This window comes from Urocitellus parryii, chromosome 1 (assembly GCF_045843805.1).
Source record: "Urocitellus parryii isolate mUroPar1 chromosome 1, mUroPar1.hap1, whole genome shotgun sequence".
Taxonomy (NCBI): domain Eukaryota; kingdom Metazoa; phylum Chordata; class Mammalia; order Rodentia; family Sciuridae; genus Urocitellus; species Urocitellus parryii.
In genome coordinates this window covers 97,131,503-97,150,985 of record NC_135531.1, presented here as the reverse complement: position 1 = coordinate 97,150,985, position 19,483 = coordinate 97,131,503, and the positions used below count along the sequence as shown (strand labels likewise).

The window sequence follows — 19,483 nt, the reverse complement described above, 5'->3', positions numbered from 1 at the left end:
CTACCACCTCTGTCTGTCACTTGCTAGCTTGGTGATCTTGGCAAGTTATTAGATTTCTCTGTACATTAGTTTATTGTCTCTATAAAAGAGACATAATAACCTTCAAAGAATTGTTGTGACAACTGAATGGGGTTATTACAGCTAGCACTTATAAAGTGCTATTATATGCCAGGTAATCTTCAAGTGCCTGTAGGTACTCAGACCATACCTAGTGCACAGTGAGCATTCAATAGGCCACAACTGCCATTGACAACATTATTACTAACATCATTACATTAGGATTTGTTTCTAAGACTAAGGCCATGATGCTGGGATAACTCTGTGAAGATCAACTCTTAATTATAGCAAAACGGCAAAGAGGCTCAGATTCATAGTCAACTCAAATAACTCCTCTCAAACTCATACAAATGTACTCATGAGATGTACAACAATCATCTCATGTATTTGTTAAAATGCAAATCCCCAGATATACCTCCAGAGATTTGATTCATTAGTCTAGGATGGAATCCAGGAATGTACTTTTCTAACCACACCTCCACTATCCCTTCTCTCCAGGTGATTCCAAGAAACCCTACCTTAAAGTTTTGGTCTACGTATCTGGACTAAATCAGTCATGGTGCCATAGAAAGAGCATAAGCAAAGAGTCAGAAATACTGGGTCCTAGTTTCGGCTTCACCCTACCTTATTCTACAGTTTTGACATAGTTAATTCTCTAGGTCTCTGTATGATTAATAGATTAGATAATTCCAAAGATTCCTTTTTTCCAAAGTAGATCCCCCAGCATGACTACTAGACAGGTCCTTCAGATCAGCTTGTTTTGTACATCTGTAGCAAATAAAATGGAATTATTATTTACTAAGCCCCCACTATTTGCAGGAAACTGCCCTTAGATGCTTAATTCATTCAATTACTTCTAATATTCACAACAGTCTTGAAGTGTGCTAAAATATGAGGTAGTCAAACCAATTCAGAGAGGCAACAACCTGCCTAAGTGACAGCTCGAGGTGGCAGAGCTTGGATTCTGCCCCAGGTCCATCTGGCCCAGCACCTGTGTTCTTAACATCACTTTGCCTTTGGCCATCTCACTATAAAATCCATTTCCTTTGTATTTGTTTTTGCTCAGTTTAAAGTTAGAGACAATAAAAACTTGACTGTGAGTAATTTCCATTTAATAAGAGGCCAACAGGAAGAAAATGTGAAACGTATTTCCTTGTTAAGGCACCACACAAACACTGCTACAGAAATGACGAATATTTTACCCTCTGCATTTCAAACCTACAGAAACTCAGATTGCTGATATTTTCTTGGGAAAAAAAAAATGAAAGCTATGAACATCTTTCATAAAGAATTATTCTTTAATTCTGACTCCATCTAAAACAATTTAAGACACCAAACTCTTTTTTATTGCTTGAGTTAATTAAAAGAAAATAGAATGAATTGAAATATAAATAAAGACCTTATCAAGGTTTCCAATCCAGAACTTCTCATAAACCGTGATACCCAGAAAGGAATGACAGGAAGCAGGAATCTGATAAAATACTCAACACTGATTTCACATTCAAAATCACCTTGTACTGCAGAGAAAAGACAACGTCAGCTCACCTCCAAGTTATTCAGTTCCACCAAGTACCCAAGGTCAAGATCAAGGCATAGGAGAAAGAAATGGGCCCTGTCAGGCCCTACTAACCTAAAAAAGTAGGCCTTCTTATCACCTCAAAGGTAAGCTCAATTGAGAACTAAGAATAAGATACCATGTCAGAAGGATGTATTTAGTACAAGGAACTGAAAGGTAGGTGATAGAAAAGGAGAGAAAAAAAAAAAAAAAACAGGACTGTGGGTCAGTGGGAGAAGGTAAAAAATAGAATTTTTCAAAGATCTTTCTTCCCTTTCTTAATTCCTCTCAGGGGAAGGAGAGAATTTTCCAATAGCTTGTCCTGCACTGAGCTCAGAGACACCCAGGGAGAGTTTCTCATGACGTCTACACTTTTGTTTTCTCTTGCCAAGGAACTTAAAGAGAACCTAATCCCAGGCCTTCTCGCCTCCAAACTTCATTACTTCATCTTGGGAACTCAGAGGAAAAGGAAAAAGAGGATGAGGAGGAGAAAGAACATTTACTCCAGCTAAGTCCAGATAATGGATTTTAGACAAAACTGTTTTGGTCTCCAAATTTGTTCTAGAAGAGATTTGGGTGTTTGAAGGTCATGTTCAATGGGTAAGTCACACCAGAAAAAGTCACATAAGACTTGACACCAGAAATATCTGATCGCTGATCACAGTACCACCTAAACTGTTTCCTAAATACTGAACCTGAGGCGAGTAACAGTTCCCTCATCTATAAAGTAGGGATGATAATACCAACCCCATACAACACAAGATAAATGAAATGTGTGTAAAATGCCTACTGTGGTATTTGACCCCAGGTTTTTCTAAACTAGGAAAGAAGATAAGCAAAAAAGAGCCCTAAAGACTCATTTGGATTGGTACAGTTTTCAACTCCTTTGAACTACTCTGTGGGAAGACTGAAACTGGGGTACCCTGCAGTTCTATTCCAATTTTCATTCTTCCCAGTAACCTAGAGCCAACTCCTGTGAAAATGAAGGCCTTCAAGATGTGTCAAAATACCCACTGATGCCAAGAAAAACGATGGTGACTGCTTCAGACAGGCTGCAGAGGAAACTCAGGATCCTCCCAACAGAGAAAGGAGAACAGGTGGTCTATTAACCCCCCAAGCAAGGGCAATGCGCTGCTGTCTTCCAGAGTACACTGAATTCCAACACGAGAAGAAAGGAGCATTTCTTTAAAGAGTAAGTCATGAATGATTTATACAACCTGTTCATCACAGGGGGAAAAAAGCTGTCAGGCTTTAAGGGCCAGTTCCTCTCTTCAGAGTGGAAGAAAGAACTGTAGGCTGAGGGAGAAGCCAAAACCCCAGAGAGCTCATTAACCAAGTGAAGCAGCAACTTGGCATAGTCAGTGCAGAAGCCCTGCCTGGGGTGCCTGGCTCTGGAATTAAACAACAAAGGTGGGTGGGGGACCGTGGTTCAGGGTCGGACTTTGGGCTCCAATGATCCAGACATCACATCAACATCCACAAAGATGCCATTCCCAAGAAATGAGAAAGGGTACCAAGGCCCTGGATTCAGACAGCCCCACTTGGGTTTAAATCTTGGCTCCTCCATTTATAAGCTCTGAATTTTTTCAACTCTCTGTGCCTGGATTTCCTGATCTATAAGAAGGGTACAATACCAGAACCGAGTTTATAGGGTTTTGTGAGGACTGTATGAGTTAATCCAAATAAAGAGGTTTAATCCCAGGAAGTGATCAATTCAATGAAAGTCATTATTATCTACCTCTTAGTGTTTATAGTTAACTACTATTGAGCTTTATTATGCAGCATGTGCTAAGCATGGGTAACCTTAGTCCCCAAACCGAAGTCAATGAAAGCACTAGGCCTATTACCCTCCCTACCACAGAAAATGCCCAACACAAGGGACTTACTCCTTGATCATCGTTTTCAAATCCAAAGCACCACTCTGCTCAGTCCTGAAGAGTCACAGGAGTACAAGAAAAGTGAAAGAAAATGTTAAACTTAACCACCCTTTAGGCACTTATTTGGGTAATGAATGCATCAGTCAGGTATTTCTGATGACTAAAGACTCTTCTCTGGATCAGCCTTGATATTACCTTGAATACTCTGATGAAGATTCCAGGACCTAGAAGTCAAATTAATAAGGCCTCCCTCTTAGACTGGGAGCCCATAGTCAAAGAAACAAGATGAGGCCTCTGTATCATAAACCCAACTTCTTCTGATTCAAAGTACACTGTGCTTTGAGGAGCCCATTTCATCTCCAAAAAAGTTCTCATGTTGGCAAAGCATGAACTTTATATCACTTCATGAGATAAGCAGAGACTATTTCAAACAATGAAAGAAATATCAAGAAAAATAAAATCATTTTGTGAAGATCCAACTTGATAGAAATAAATAATTAAAGTGATTCCTAAAAGCACTTCTATTTCGGATACAATCCTCTTATATCAGATAAAGACAGATACACCCCCTACCTATCCCAGGTTACTTGGCTCTATCAACTGACAGTGTTCAACAGGAACTAGGTGGAACAGAGCCTCAATATCATCAAGTTCTGTGCTAAGGACAATCTTGATCTTGATCCACACAGCAGTGTCGATATAGCACTGGTTGGGTGGTAAGGTAGGATCTTTCATGACCAGGATCTTTAATTCACACTCCTTAGACTTGGGCTGTCCTTGTGACTTGTTTGGCTCACAGGGTGTGAAGAAGTGACCCTGTGCAAATTCCAAAGCCCTCAGCATCAGCTGATTTTCACCACTGCCTTTTTAAATGCTACTCTGAAACCACCATATTATGGAGACGCCCAGGATGAAAGGTCATATGGGGAGAGCCCACTATCTCAGCTCCTAATATAGCTGCATGGGTGAGCCCAGAAGAGGCCAACCAAAGTGCCCAGTCAACCCAAGAAATAAATAAACAAACAAAATAAATAAACTCTGTCATCTTAAGTCTCCAAGGTTGGGGTGATTGGTTATTCCACAAGACATAGAATACATAGGGTGTAATTTTAAAACTGAGTTTCACAAAGATGAAAAACCTCTCAAACTCAACCACAGGAAAGTCTAGGTTGCTGGAACTCAGGGGCAGTAGTTTATCTTAGGAAAAGAGGGATGGGGTAAAGAACTTACTAGAACACTAATATCTTAATTTCACAGCCTGAGAAGCAATTACTTGGGTATGTTCATTTTGAGATAATTTATCAGGCTGTACATTTCTAAGCTGCACACTCTTCTGGATATATGCTAAACTCACATTATAAAGAGTTTTAAATAAGCCTCTCTTGGCAAAAATCTCTTTAAGAAACAAGGGTATGTAGCTAAAGGAAATAAATTATTATTCTCATAATTTTTTGTCCACTAACCATAACTTGCTCAGAAGCATACTCATATAACAAACAAATCTAGTTTGTAAAACTGAGTAGGACTCATTAAATATGAGTATCTAACTCCCCTACCAAAAGCAGGATGGTCTCACTTATGAGTTTAAAGATGGTCCCAGAGGGCTGGGGTTGTGGCTCAGTGTTAAAGCGTTTGCCCAGCATGTGTGAGGCACTGGGTTCGATTCTCAGCACTGCACATAAATAAGTGAATAAAATAAAACCCATTGGGTTGGGGTTGTGGCTCTGTGGTACAGCGCTCGCCTTGCACGTGCAGGACCCTGGGTTCGATCCTCAGCACCATATAATAATAAATGAATGAAGGTATTGTGTCCAACTACAACTAAAAATAAATTTTAAAAAATTAAAGCCCATCAACAACTAAAAATACATTTTAAAAAATTTTTAAAAAATGGCCCCTGAACCCCAGAAAACTTTCTAACCCCTGGGTTAGTTTGAAATTTTCATATTGTTTCAGAAAAACCATATAAATCAGTAACAATGCAAAAAGGCCTTCAAAGCTTCCATGCTCAGGGGTATGTACCATTAATAGACTACACAAACTTTGTAAGGATAGCTGCCATATCTCACACTGAAGTCAGTGTCCTCCTGCCTCTGTCCCAGTACCAAAGCCAAGAATAATTTTTCTTTGCATAAAAAGAGCTCAATAAATGTCTGTAATCGGTAGGATATCCATATATAAAATTATCCATCAAGTTCTATAAAATAGCAAAAAAAAAGGAAACATCTAAATATTTAAGATTAAAAGGAAATTTTTATACCCCATAAAGTAAAAATAATACATAGATATTTAAAATGACATCAATATATTTTGATTTTGTTGCTTGTTTGTTTTTGCAATACTGGGGATTGAACTCAGGGATCTGCACATGCTAGGCAAGTGCTCTAATGCTGAGCTACACCCCAAACTCAATATTTTGGGGTTTTGTTTTTGTTTTTTGTTTTGTTTTTAAGAGAACAGAAGTTCTCTCTTTGTGGTGGGGTTTTAAGTGTCTTTCATTCTGCTTTTCTTCCCCCACCCTTCCCTTTTTTCTTTTGGTTCTGAGAATTGAACCAGGGCCTATAGGGCCTCATACGTGCCAGGCAAGTGCTTCTGAGCCACAACCCCAGTCCCCAACCATTTTCTATATACTTCTCAAATTTTCTACAAAGTGCAAAGATTTTTCACTTCTTATTTTTGTAATCAGAAAGGGAAAAAAAACTGTGAAAAATGTGTTGAACTGAGGACCATCAACATACTCTATTTTTCTTGTAGTATCCTTTTATCATTTTACTCATTACTTACACTCCCTGCCAAAAATCATTTCACTATGTACAGGTTGAATAACATTTCTAATCTGAAAATCCAAAATCTGAGATACTCCAAAATCTAAAAGTTTTTGAGCGCTGACATGATTGATGACACTAGGGGAAAATTCTATGCCACTGAACTTTGTTTCATGCAAACAGTTATTAAAAATATTGTATTAAATTATCTTCAGATGTACATAAGGTATAGATGGATTACAGATGAAGTCCATATTTAGAGCTGGTTCCCATTCCCAAGATATCTCATTATATGTCTATGCAAATATCCCAAAATCTGAAACATTTATTCCAGGCATTTCAGGAAAGAGATACTCAACCTATACCTCTCCCTCCCCCCACCCTTTCTCCTCCTCTTTTATTTTTGAGGTTCTGGGGATCCAACCCAGGGCTTCATGCATGTCAGGCAAGCACTGAGCCACGTAGTGCTGAGCCACATACCACTGAGCCACATCCCCAGCCTTCTCTACCTGTATATATCTTAAATATTTGATCAGATTCAACTCCCACTGACTCCCAATGATATATTTCTTTTTCTTTGCTTTTATGCCATAAGTTCTTCATTACCTTTGTAAACATAGTGCCCAACATAGTGTCTTGATCATATATTTTGACTGAAGTTGCTAGTGTCAGGAGAAGAGCAAGTATACTTAACCTGCAGGGCTGCAGGGACCATAGATGCCCCGTGCCTGGTGTATAAAAGGCCCAGAATGAGTATTTGTCATTTGTGTCAGTCATTTTGGGCTGCCAGAACGAAATGTCATAGGCTGGGTGGATTAAATAACAGAACTTTATTCCTCACAGTTTGGAAGTCTGAGGTCAGGGTGATAGCAGGGTCAGGCTCTGGTGAGGGCTCTCTTCCTGCCTTGCAGGGGGCCACCTCCTCTCATGTGTTCACATGACCTCTTGGTGCACGATTGGGGAGAAAGAAATGGCTCATCTTATATCATTCAGAGCCTCATCCTTAAAATCTCACTAACCTTTACTACCTCTCTATAGGTTCTATTTCCAAACACAGTCATACTGAGGTTTAGGGTTTGAACACATGAATGGAAGAGGAACACAATTCAGTACATAGCATTTACTAAATGAAAACTGACAACACTTTACCTCACCAGTGGACTTCTGAGTTATTACCACAAATAGATTATGATCTATGACCATGTGTACAGTGGCTTGAAAAACTTCACCAACTGTGTCAACCAAAAAGGGAAACCAGAGGAAAGGTGTAAAGTTCTGGTATGTCTTCATAATTTAATGAACAGCAGGGAGTTGAGGAAGAATTTGGATATGGAAGGGATTCGTCAAAACCTGTGCTTTCAAAGGATTAATGAACATGCAGTAAGTCTGGATCAGAATTACCATCAGAAGCCACTGCAAAAGTTAGTTGCATGAGCTCAATTCACAATAGCTAAACTATGGAACTAACCTGAATGCCCTTCAACAGATGACTGGCTAAAGAAACTATAGTATATATACACAATGGAGTATTACTCAGCCTTAAAAAAGAATGAAATCATGGTATTTGCCATTAAATGGATGAAACTGGAATATTTTATGCTAAGCAAAATAAGCCAATCCCAAAGAACCGAAGGTCAAATGTTTTCTCTGATATGAGGATGTTAATTCATAGTAAGGGGGATGAGGAAAAACAGTGTTATTTTGGACTAGAGAGAGAGGAGTGAAAGGAGGGGAGGGGGTACAGGGGTTGGAATGATAGTAGAATGAATCATACATTATTATCCTACGTGCATGTATGATTACATGACCTGTGTAACTCTACATCATGTACAACCAGACGAATGAGAAGTTATACTCCATTTATGTATAATATTTCAAAATGCATTCTAATAATAACTAATGAGAAATTTAAAAGTATATTTTTAAAAAAGAGTGAGTTTCATGGCTATGTGGGTGCTGGGAGTAGGAACAACTACTGTTTAACAAATAGGGAAAGAGGAAAGAATAGGTCCAGGGGCATCATCAAAGTCTGATCCAAAGATAGTGGTAATAAAGTGATACTTTACTTAAGGTAAAGTAAGGAGGTGGTAAGAGAAGGACTTCCCCATCCAAAGACCCAGGGATGTGACAAGGAAGAGGATATGAGGATGATAGGAGGATGATATGGTATGTGGCTTCTGATGGTAATTCTGATCCAGACTTACTGCATGTTCATTAATCCTTTGCAGGAGGAAGGAGAAAGTGGTCCACCTTTAAGACATGGTCAGTTTCTGCTGCCAAGAGACATCCAGGCTGAGATGCTAGGCAAGCAGTTGGAAATGGATGCACTGAATCCCAGAAAGGAAGTCAGGCCAGTGTGGATATGTGTCTATCTTCCACAGAAATAAATACAATAGCTGAGAAAACTTACATGAACTCAGCACAGAAACTCAGAGACTATCTTCTTTGGACAACAGTGAAAGAAAAGAGAGGTTAATGTGCAAAGGGAAAAAAATGCAGAAAGATCAGAAAAAATAAGAGGGAAATCAAAATAATGCAGTGCCATGAAAGCCAGATAAGGAATCCTTCCAGGGTAGAAGTTTTAGTACCAGCCTGAGGTACACAGACACCAGACAGCTCAGCACAGAGCATTTGGATCTGGCTCCTACATGATCACTGGGACCCTCAAGAGAACTATTTCAACATGGTAAAGACAGCAAAACAGGAATCACAGAAAGCACAAATGAGGCACACTGACAGGCTGATCACCTATGTGTGCCAGGCATTGTGACAGGAATTTTATATGGACATCATAGCCTCACAATCTTCCCTACAAAGTATGTGCAATTATAATTTGTATTCAGAGCCTTTTGTTTAAAACTTAGTAATGAAAGGAAGAAGCACATCTACAAGGTCATGTTTGCTTGTCTGAAAAAACAAACCTCTCATGCATATTTTGATGTAGCTATGGAGATTTGAGAGCAGGCATGTAGGTGGAATCAGATATCAAGGAAAATGATACAAACCGAGAGGGGTGGAGTATGGAACCGTCTGGCTGGGTGACTAATCACAATGGCCAAAGAATTTATTTGGCAAATAGACAGATTTGACTCCCAGAGGCTACACATTCATACTTTCTCTCCCTTTCCACCCCTTCTCTCTCTCTCTGCCACAGGAACTGACGGGGCAGGGTGGGGGGCATAAAACCCTGCTCCTCTGGTCAGTGAGCCCCAGTACAAACTGGTACTATCAATGTCGTTTACTGAAGGTTGATATTTTTTAGCCACTTGAACACCTATAGTAATTAAAGAGTGTGAATTCACCAGATCATTCATTTTTAAAAGCCAATTCTTCACTCAGAGATCATCACAATTATGGAAAAACAGAATGACTGCTATAACATTCTCAGAAACACTCCAAATCTGTGGACATCTAACGTCAACGGGGAATACTGGGGTTTTAGAAATCCTTCATTTCCTCTTCCTAACCTATATTGCAACCTATTTCTACTACAAAAATAATTGTTAAGCATTGCTATAGTCACTCACAATTGCACAAATTAAACAATACAGAAGTCACCTTACTTTACAGCCAGATATTTAACCTTATTTGATAGTAATGAGTTATTTTATTAGAACTGTTCAGAAAAAAAAATGTTAGCAATTCTGGGCTTGCAAAAAAAAACTCCAATAATAGCAGTTTATTTGGATTTACAAAACCATAAATCTGTGGATGCTATTTGACATTTATTGAACATGAAAACATCCCCACGTGCTGCGTTCCTGAGGCTTGGCCAACATTCTAGGGAAATGACTCAACTCACAGAGGCTTGGAAAGGTTCACACTGGACCAATAATTCTTCATGCCAACTTAACCTTCCTACTATTCTCATCAGGTCAAAAACATCCACCTTTCATCTGTCCCCAAGGTAACAATGAGTTTAAACCCCAATTGGAATCTTGCCGCTGCTACTTCCTAGCTCCATATAGTGGAAATACCAGATCTCATGCTCTGATTCAGTCCATCCCCCAGGGGGATGGGAATAAACTATATCAGAGGCACAAACTGAAAATACTAGGCCAATACAGATGATAGCAAGGAAAAGTGCAGAGAGGCAGACACACGTGGGAACCCACTCAGGATTCACCATTACCCTCTTGGCAAGGTGACACTAGGAAGGGAAGTCCATTATTGATTTGCTTCAGGTGTTATACTTGTTATTATCACATCTGATATTTGCCCATTAGCCTTGAAGGGGTGTGTGGGGGTCAGTATGCATGTGTGCATGTGTGTGTGTTTTAATCCAATATGGCAAGCAGCCAGAGATAGATATCACGTAGGTCGCCTGGCACCTCTCTCTCCACATGGTGAACAATCTGAAGTGCCCTCTGCTCTGCAGATCTGTAGCTCTTTGAAGTTAACAAGGGTGGGAACTGTAATAACTACATGCAGAACCATTCTTTCCTACTGATCTGGGTAGAGGAGGAGGCAGACTCTTTCTTATCATGATCTACGGGGGGAGCGGGGGAAACACCACTGGAAGCTGATGTTCATTCCCATTGACAAAGGTTTCAAAGAAACTTGTGTAGTCCATACAAAGGGTAACCAGAACAGATAGCTTTGAAAAAGGAGCACTACCAATCACGTTGAAACAGTAAGTATGACCCTGGACCTACAGGCATCCAGGCTAAGTCCTCTGTGGGGAGGACTATGGAATACGACCTTCTCTCTCTCTCTCTGACCAAGTTCCAACCTGAGAAATCTAGGGGACAGAAAGGTTATAGGAACTCAAAGCCTCCTCCCCCTTCTTTTTTTTTTATTTTAGAGCACAATTTTTTATTTTTATTTTTATTTATTTTTATTTTTTTTAATTTTTTTTATTGGTTGTTCACAACATTACAAAGCTCTTGACATATCATATTTCATACATTAGATTGAAGTGGGTTATGAACTCCCAATTTTACCCCAAATGCAGATTGCAGAATCACGTCGGTTACACATCCACAATTTTACATAATGCCCAATTAGTAATTGTTGTATTCTGCTACCTTTCCTATCCCCTACTATCCCCCCTCCCCTCCCCTCCCATCTTCTCTCTCTACCCCCTTCTTATTTATCATCACCAGCCCTTCCAACTCAACACAAGTACATGCCTAACCAGCACTTACTAATCTGTATGATCAAACTGGGCCTTGCTTCGCAGCAGCCAAAGTCCATTAACACACCAATAGCAGGGATCAGGAGCATGCAGAAACGCTTGAGTTAGGTCAAACTCATGTGCTCCAGTTGCTCTGGACTGAGGACAAGGTCAGGCTGGTGGAGAGATGAGAGGAGTCTTCTTTTTCTCAGGGTACCTAGCATGCTGCTCTCCATGTCTTACTAGAGGAGGCACAGACCAGATTTGGGCAATTCCACATATGCCCAGGTGGAACCACTCCCCTAAAGGACCAGGGAGGTTGCCCACCCCACAAAACACAGAGACAATTCCCCACATGACAAGTCCTTGCAAAACCAGACTATCCCCAGTCTCACAGCACCTGTCAATTACCAGTCCCCTACACATGGCTGTTATCTCATAAAGGCAACACCTTTCTTCTTACCTTCTCCCAAAGACAAATAGCCTGTTAGTTACAACAAATTATCAGGAAAAAGAAAGCAAATTCATGTGAAGACAAAAGCCTTTGGAAAAAGGAATTATTAATTTCCTTCTCAATGCTTTTCATTTTTATTTCATTTTTCCCAAGCATTTTGGAATTGATGGGAAAGAATTCTAGTTCATCATCCCTCTATAGGCTTAAAAGAAATAAAAGAGTAAAATAATCTTAATTCATAATGACTCATTTTATGATGCATATGCTATAAACACATCAAAGATTGTGATAAGAAAAATTAAATGTGTAAAAGTAGAATAGTCTAGAGGGCAGGAATAATCTTCAATTTTTTTTTTTCTTTTGAGACAAGGTCTTAACTCGAACTCACAATCCTCCTGCCTCAGCCTCCAGAATAGCTGAGAATTCTCATTTTTTTTTTCTATAAGAAAGGACAGACATGTGAAAGAGGACAGCACATTCAATTTTTAAAAGATACTTCATCTCCTGAGTATTTCTGGCGTTTCACACATCTGCTAGGGAGGTCCAGTCTGAGGACCAGATGAAGAGACAATTCTGAGCCATAGAAGAAACTGAATATAGGGAAGCAAAGATCTAGTCCCTCGGAATAGTGTGTATAACGACTCTCAGAATAAAACATGTACTGATCATACCTCAATCTTTGGTAGACCAAGAAAAGCCAAAGAACAAAGCCCGGGAAGAGTGATCAGGAAACCAATAGGGTGCTTAGGAGAAGGGTCGCAGCATAAACTATAACATTTAAAGAATATCAATACATTAGCAATATCAATACTTCCTGATTTCAAGGGAATCGTTAGCTAGTGACAGCTGATGTTTACTGAGCATTTTCATGTGAGAGGTATTGTCTGAAGCACTATGTATTTGCATTAAGCCAATCCCCTCATCAATCCTGAGAGAATGTTCTTATTACCATCCTCATTTTGGATAATAAACTTGAAGAAACTTCTAAATTGAGTCACCCAGAGAATATGCAGGAATGCTGAGAATGGACCCCTATGTTCATTTAAGTGTCTGTGCTGTTCACCTCTACACTATAGCTACCAAATTAGTCACTCAGCTGGTGGTGAATGAGGTGGTAAGTACAGAACCCAGTCTTCCTGGCCCTAAAGCCCTTGCTCTTAACCTATACTTTACACAGTTATCCAAACACTCTCATGGGTCATGCATCTGAACCTCTAGCACCAACACCACAAAAAGCTACCCACAACATTTATAATAAAGGACATCATTTATAGAAGGCTTACTATGCCAGGATAAGAAAACTTTGACTTAGAGGCATGAAGTTGACTCAGATCCCAAACTAATATGAGGCAGAGCCAGGATCTGAGCCCATGGGCACTGAACTCCAGCACCTGAACCTTCCATCCCTCCAGTAGAGGTCAGGGCTGCAGCAAGACCATGACACAGGATAAAGGCCCATACCACAACCCACCATGGAGGCCAACTGCACAGGGGGCTGGCCCAAAGCCAACTGACTCTCATTCCTCAGGTCTCACCCTGCAACTCCCTGCTTTTCATATGATAGAAAATAGAACGAAAAAAAAAAAAAAAAAAAAAAAGAAGTTCCATTCTCCTTCACAACAGGTTAGAAACAGCCTACCCAAAGACAGTGAAAGGCACTTAGTCACCATCTCAGTGACCACAGGTGAGGTGACAACTGACACACAGAAGACAATGAAAATCTGAAACAAGCAGACTCAAAATTATATGGTACATCAACGAAACATATAATGACAAGCCTGAGTCATGGAGGGATGCGTTGGCTTTGGCTTACGAATCCTCTGTTTTCAAAAGCAGGGACAGGCCTAACATTTACACCAGGTTCTTATCAAGTATTTAACATTTTTCAAGTCTTGGCATTTGAAATAACAAGAGGCAGAGGGCTTGGTGAAAACAGGAAGCAAAGACTAAGACTGTCCAGGCTTTGATGCTCAGAACTTCACCACACCCAGTGTGGTAACCAGGGACCCGGGAGTACTACCACACCTCGGGGGTCTTGAGAGAGCCCTGTCCCTTCCACCACTAAAATTCTGTGACAAACAACATAGTATGTGACAAGACATGGTGTGGAGCCAGACAATCCTAGAGGAATCCAGACTACCTACCGTGTCTGGTTTGCTCACCACAAAGCTAGTGCCGGGCACACAGGGGAAACTCCTTAAATGGTTATGCAACAAATAAACAGCAACACTTTAATTTCCTGCTCTGCAAAATGGGCATGACATTTCTTACAATGTGAAACTGTGGTGAGGATTAAATGAGTGAACCACCCAAAGTGTCTCATCCAGGGCCTGAATGCTAACCTTACTGGACCATGATGACTGCCCGGCCAACATTACCTGGAAATCTGATCTAGAAAACAGCACCCATTCCCCTCCAATAATAAAGGAAATATCAGTTCACAGACTATTCAATTTTATGAAATATAATTTGAGCAAATATCACACCCCCTTCCTCTAAAAATAATCCCCAAATTCAACACTGTTTCTCTGGCCACTTATACCCTTATGAGCTAGAATGGAGTTGTAATGTTTATAGATGAAGCACAGAGGTAACTTTCCTTGGGTCAAGCAGCAAATCCATTACAAAATCTAGGTTTTTTCTGATGCTTCTTCATCATCTCTCTTTGGCCAATGGAAACCCACACAGGCAGCATGGGCAGAAGCAGGACAAAAAGCAACATTGTTACCAGCAGATTTTAAGACTGTTCTGAGCACTGATTTCCTCAAGGACACCTATAAATGATACTTTCTGTTTCAGGAAGTTTTCCTCACCTCTCATCTGGACTCTTTACTGGACAGAAAGGCCTTTTTAGAATATCTCATAGAATATGGCTCCATACTACTTCTTGCCTTATCTTTTGGTCAGTGTTGCCAACTTAGCTTTAAAAAATAAATAAATAAATAAGTCTTGAATGTCCTGGGACGACTTAATCATCCTGCTAAAAAAAAAAAAAAACACAACAGAAAAATAATAACCCTTTGAACTTTAGGTGTCCTGTGGGCAGGGAAAAAAATTAAATCACAGGAGCTGATTCTTCTGCTTTTGTGATGTCCCAGGAGTCTCCAGGGAGAGGCCTTCCTAGATGGGGCCACGGGGAGGTAACTAACTTTTAAGCACCTCCCTCTCATTTTCCACACATCCAGTCCCTTCAGCTGTGGACAGAAGTAGGTCTCTCTTTCCCATATAGCCTCTACCAAAGGGGGCTCCCTATTGCTCTCTTCCTCTTCAATGACCCCTCCTTGCTTAATAATAATGATGGTAGGCAGCAGTAGCAATAGTATCAGTTCTGTGATTACTAATACAGAGCATGTAGATCCTATATGACAGATCTCGTTAGACACACTTTAAATACATTAACTGATTTGAATCCTCATAAGTATCGCATGAAGAAGGCATGGCCATTGTCCCCAATATTACTCAGCCAGAGAACACTATTCTTCAGCACTCCCTTTACTATTCAGCCAGACCTACTTCCCACTTGCACCAACTTCCCAAGATTGAAGGAGAGGGGAAGGGGCTTCTTATTCTTGTTGCAGGGAAGTCAGGACACAGACCTCACAAACAAGAAACACTGAACAATTATAAACGATTAAAAAGAGTTGTTGGCCCCTTTTCACTAGTTACCAGTAAGGGGCATCAGCCCACTCCTTTGCTACAGTAGCAGAGGGCAGACAACCCTCAATAAATATTTAATATATGCCAGGTCCTCCTGCATACTGTGCTGAAAGCCTAGCCCTCCTGTGACCCTCTTGGAGCTCTATCCCATTAATAGAACCAAGGAAATCCTGTTATGGTCAATGCATTATGCTTGGATCTTTCATTCCTTATCTGCTCTGAAGTCCCACAGAGATGAAGCTGCAGGGACCACTTTCGTGGGTGTTGTGACAGTGAGGCCCGATGGCAGCTTGCAGCCTCACCTTCCACCTTTGCTGACTTTGTAATAAGCCACCTCCTAATCGTGCCCAGCACCATGTTGCCTGGCACCAGAGGCCAGGAACTGCACATGGGTAATAATTTAACAAATCACCTGTCTGGCTCCCCTGCCTGGACAGCCGCTCTGAAGCTTTTACAGCTGCTGCTGCTAGGGCTGCAGCTCTGTGGGATGTCAGTTAGAATGGCAGGTACCAGGGCCATGGGGCCCACACTCTTCAGGCTCTGCCCTGCCACAGAGAATTGGGTGAGATGGAGTAACCCACAGAGATGATGCCTCTTAATCCAGGCTGAACCCCCTGGGGGATTCCAGATACTCCCATTTTGCCAAATGCAAGGATTAATTAACAGAGTTCTGCTCAACAAGCAGCAGCACTAACTCTCAGGAACTGAACAGCAAGAACATCCCAGGATATAGCTGTTAAAATGAGAGAGCGGGAAGGCAAACTGCTGTAAAATGTATATCCAAACATACTTGGAAACTTACAGTGTTCTGCAAACAAACAAAAAATTGTGATGTGAAACTAGCACAGTTTGTGCCAAAATGTGCATGAGTCACACCCAGCCCAGGACCACCAAAAATAAGTGAAATGGTCCCCAAACTACTTAACAATACCCATCCATTGCTTTGTTCTTTATCTGTAAAGCATGAAAAGATCTTTTCAGGGTTACAAACAAGATACCCACTTCTAAGTGAAAACTCTGCAAAGATAGGCCTTATGAAAGAACAAATCATTTTGCCCAAAGCAGTGGCAGAGAGAAGAAACCTAAGACTGCCTTTAAATAACCACCAGCAAGCTACAAGCTGTCACAAGCAATTACCGCTGTCAAGTACGTGTTAACATGTACACCGTGACATTCCTATTACAGTAAGACAGAAGAGCACTGATTTTTAGGATAATATAAAAAAAAAAAAAAGTCCCAAATGAGCCTCTTAGTTCTTTGTGTTGGGAAGGGGAACGGGATTTTTTTTTAATGATACTTGAGATTAGTTTGCTATTAACATTAGATTACGGCAGGGTGACTCAGATTGTTCTAAAATCAAAGAAAGTGGTGTCTAAGGTCACAGAGTCCCTGCAGCCAGGCTTTAGGGTGGACTAATATACTCAGCCATCTATGCCTTTACTTCTGCAGGGAGGAATAAGAGAAACACCCAGAAGGGAGTGGCACAGTACCTAACACTGACTCTTATAGGGCACTAGGGTAAGCAGAATTTCGTATCTGCCAATGTTGGTCATTTTAACAGAGCCCCACAAAAGCCCTGGCTCCATGTATTGCATAGTTTTCTGCAGGTCAGGACCCTTATCTAAGGAGAATTAAATGCTCATCAGTTTAGAACAAGCTTCGAAGTCAGCTGGTTAGGGATCCAATCCCTGGTTTCACCCTCCCTGGCTGAATGACGGTAGCCAAGTGACTTTATAAGTTTGCTCAGCTGTAAAATGAGAAGATGCTTCATAAAGTTTTTCAGAGAACTAAACAATAGCATGTATTTAAAGCACCTGTCTCATGGAGAGCATGGATGAAATGACAGCTGCTTGACTGGGGAGCAGGGGGTAGCTCAGTGGCATATCCTTGCCTGGCATGAAGAAGAACGGGGAGGGGAAGAGAAGGAGAAGAGGAAGAAGGAAGAGGAGGAGAAGGAAGAGGAAGTCACAGCAGTGGCAGCATAGCTACCACCATCAACATCACCATTTCAATGAATGAGGGCACACCGATGAGCCAGTACAGTTATTGATTCCTAGATGATTCACCCACTCAGTCATTCAGCAAATATTCACTAACTGCTCCCCAACATGAAGGGCACCATGCTAGAAATTAGGAATGCAGCAGGGACTAATGTAGGGCTCAGCCTTCAACAACTCTAGTCTGGTGGGGACATGCCCACAAGACCAATATGGCATCCAAGACTCCAAATGAAGATCACAAATCAGAACATGCAGTAAGATGCTCAAAATACCTTATGATAATTTAGAACGAAATTTAATTGCAATGGAAGTCCAAAAAATACAGATCAGGTACCATATTATATTTGTTCCTACATAGATCTCATACTGAGATTCAATGCTACAGTTTCCACCCACACCCACACAGAGAGTTAATGTTCAAAGGTGGATTATAGTTGAGCACTAACTGGAGGAACTGTCAGCTCAGTATACACCATGAAGTTAGTATTCCCCTTCAGAGATGAACAAAGTCCAGCATATATGTAGCCAGAACACATACAATCACAAAACTAAAGACATGGATATCCAGCTAGCTGCATTTATTAAATGCATGAGTCATCAGAACTCATGCAACTCTCTAGGCCAATATAAGACTAAACTTCACTATTGTTAACAATTCATTAGAAAGTTAGTGCAATAGAAAAATGAAAAATAAGCCACCTCTGGGCAAAAGGCAAGAAGAGGAAGAAAAAAGAACCTGGAAAGCCCTCTCCAAGATAACCATGACCAGCCGAGAAGCTAAAGCTATTCTTTCCATAAAACCCACAATGATTCTCTAAAAGAAATGCTTTATGGTTGCTGTGGTTTAACACAGCAATATTTCATCACCTCCAGCTTTTTATTTCCCTCAAAGGGCTGGTCAGATGCCACTTTATGGGCAACCTAACAGCTAATTTCAATTAACCAATATAAGTCAAAACTTCTTTATCTAGATCTGACTCAATTTATAATAAGCTGAGTCAATAACAAAAGGACAAAGATGAGAAATATTACACTTAGAAGCATCTTGTTTTCTAAATGAGACTCTAAGGAAATATGACTTTTCTTTAAAATCCTGCTAGCATAGAAATGCATTGGAAAGTGACTCTCTAGATATGGAGAGTTAATCAGACCAAGGGTTTCTCAAATTTTAATATCAGACAGAACACCTCAGAATCATGATAAAGCACCAGTTCTGCAGGGACCAGGTGGGTATCTATGACTCTGCATTTCTAACAAATCCCCAGATGAAACTGATGCTGCTGGTCCATGAACCACAGTTTGAGAATCAAGGGCCTACAACACCCAGCCAAATTGCAATGGATCATTCCCCTTTCAGCGGAGACGTCTCTTCATGGTTACAGATGATTCTGAAAGTAGAGTGGAATTCAAGGACTCTACTACCCAGGCAAACACACATATGAACTTGAAAGCATGAGCACATGCACATGAAAATTTCACAGATCCACTATGGGCCACTGAAGGATCCTTCAAAAAAAGTATGGATCCCATGATAAGAAACTCAACCTTATGAAGGATACCAATCATTGCTGCTTACACCAAGACTAGCTTTATGTGGGGCGGGCTGGAGGGTTGTATACCCTAGTCCACTCTGGCCCATCTGTGGAATTCACCCTCTCTTTCTATGGTCTACAATAACAGTTAAGAGGCCCTTAAAGATGGGGAGGGAGTAGATAAGTAAGTGGTAAATCAAAACAGAATCTCAGGAAGTTCTGGCTCCAAGGTTCAGTTTACTCATCTTTGGCTTAAGCTTCACCTTAAGAAGCCCTCCTTCGGGTCATCATGTCTGCCCTAAGTCCTAAGTAAAGCAGAAGCTGCTTGATCTTACCACTATTGCCTTCCCAGGTAACCTAAGATCTAGCCTAGACCCAGGGGCAGAAGGCTAGCCATGTAGGTTCCCCTCCCTAGTTATGCTTGAAGTCTCAGTTTCCTCATCTGTAAAATACAATTAATAGCAAACTCC

At 40.7% G+C, this 19,483-nt stretch overlaps 1 protein-coding gene across 4 annotated transcripts in view; it reads right to left on the bottom strand.

Moving 5' to 3' along the window:
• Arhgap26 (Rho GTPase activating protein 26) overlaps window positions 1-19,483 on the bottom strand; it is a 416,502-nt gene that overhangs the window by 345,083 nt on the left and 51,936 nt on the right. The gene's annotated exons all lie outside the window — the stretch shown is intronic.